A 2,321-nucleotide genomic window follows, 5' to 3' on the forward strand; every position below is an offset into this window, starting at 1 on the left:
TTGAGATTGATTTCTTCTTAGTTTAGTTATAATGATGAAAGTAAATGTTAAAAATGTATTTTAGATTTGAAGTCGTGTTCCCTTCATATTTTAGACAACACACACTTGAAGAATGATTCATGTTAAAATTACAAATTTGCAGGGAAGCAATTTATTTATTTATTTTGCTTCTTCATTCTAAGTTGATATTCATTTGGTATCTTTATGTGATACGAAAATTTTAGTTCATATATGCATATTATGTGTTCTTAATGCAAATTGCTTAGTTAGAAATGTTATGCAAAATCATGTATTTTTCTCTAAAAAAAATTTGCAAGCAAATCAATGATCCTAAACATGCTCTGTAGCTTCATTCTTTATCTCTTTTCTATATGTTTTTTTCGTTTCTTTCTTGATCTGTTAGAAGAGTTCTCTTTTGGCAATGTAAAATGACAACAATGATTGTAGGCATCGGTTGAAGCTTTTTTATAGGTACACAAGTATGAGTTTAAGTTCTATACTCTTTTGTTGGTTGAATTTAATGTGTAAATTTTCTTCTTTTTTAGTGATAGTAGAAGTACGTATAAATCTGAAGGTTATATATGGCTTAAGTGCCACTTATTAGTTCCATTATTGCTTAGCTTAAACGTGTTTGGAACTTGAGTTTATCTTATTGTTTAAAGATGTGTAGTGTGGATTAGCCTCTTTAGTTTGGTTTGAAAATCTTCAATTGCAAATGAATGTTTTATACAATGTTTGCATATTTCTTGTTTTGGATAGTATCTTTGCTCCATGATTTTACTTAGTTCTATATCTAACATATTTAAAACTTTGTTTAAAGTTGATTCGTCTTACTAATCTCTCTTTACTCTTTCTTTATTTGCATGAACACTTTCTAAGCTAATAATTGGAGTCTTCATAAAAGACTCTCAATGTGCAAGAAGTCTCATTGCGGGACTCATTACCATTTCTAGATTTGAAAATGTGCATCATCTCTTTCACCTTGCGCCTCTCGCTTCCTCGAGACTCATCCCGAAGCAAGAAAATCTGGAAATCACACCTTTCTAATTTTAGTCATTTCTATTATGTTTGCTTTTACTGAATATTTGTGATTTGTGAACATGTATTATGTGACGTTTCTTTATTTTTTTTCTTTTTGTTGTTGCTCTTTGATTGCTTATTTGCTTTTCTTGGGTTTAAATATCTTTTTTTGTTAATAGTTAACTATTTTAAGTTTTTCTTAGTTCTTATATTTCAGTTATTTAAAAAAAAAATCTTTTAACTGTAACAAATGTATACTTTAGGCATTTTAATTTTCTTTGTTAAAATTGCTTTGCTTCTTGCACTGAATTTTTTTTTATTTAAAAATATCTTAAAAGAGCTTTCAATATTTAATTTTGTTGAAAGTTGTTAATTCTTTTCAAAATGTGTTTCAAAACTTGTTTTCAAACTAGACTTGGCTAATAAGTGAACAAAGTGATCAGATTCTTATTTTATTTGCTTAGTAATAGATTATGGACTAATGTAAGTGTTTTAAGCAAGTGGCAAAATTTTCTAATCCTCACTTTTTTACTGCAAAAGTGCAAAAGAATTTTCGAGATTAACAAAAAAATGATGTTTTTTAATTCAACTCTTTGATTTTTTTATTTTCTACCCCTCTTATTTATTTAGTTTTAGTTAATTAACCTAAGTTTGGCCGGTTAACCGTTTATAACCGATCTTAAAGGATGCCTTACCCCTTCTGTTTAGGATAAACTATAACCTTTACCTAGAATCGCACAAGGTTAAATAGACCTTAATATAGAGTTAATTTAACATAACTTTAGTAAAATAGGTGTTCTAAATCACCTTTAACATAATTAGGTGGTGACTCTTTAAAATAGTATTAAGAATCACCAATATGTTTGACACTATTTGGATCTCGAGTTAAAACGAGGTATAACAGATGGGACCTGTAGAACAAGTCCTTAATGATTTTTATTTACCAAGGTTCTACGAACATGGCCTACGGTCCATATGAATTCCTACGACACGTAGGACCCTCTGCACTTCAAATTTTTTCAGATTTTGCTTCCTTTCCTGCACATGTAGCAAACATTAGACCTTCATTTTTACATTTTCTTGACACTACTTTGATACGGACCCTAAGTTAATCTATACTAGTCTAAAAACAAAAATTTTAAAACATTTTGGGTTTCCTCCCAAGCAATGTATGATTTAATGTCGTGGCACGACGCAGACCCCTTCATTACTCATACTTCATCAAGATACCATTCTTCAAACACCTCTTTGACTTCCTCCGGTTGTCCCATGTAGAGTTTTATCCTTTGGTCATTCATCTT

This window comes from Solanum tuberosum, unplaced genomic scaffold, assembly GCF_000226075.1.
Source record: "Solanum tuberosum cultivar DM 1-3 516 R44 unplaced genomic scaffold, SolTub_3.0 scf00025, whole genome shotgun sequence".
NCBI classification, from domain to species: domain Eukaryota; kingdom Viridiplantae; phylum Streptophyta; class Magnoliopsida; order Solanales; family Solanaceae; genus Solanum; species Solanum tuberosum.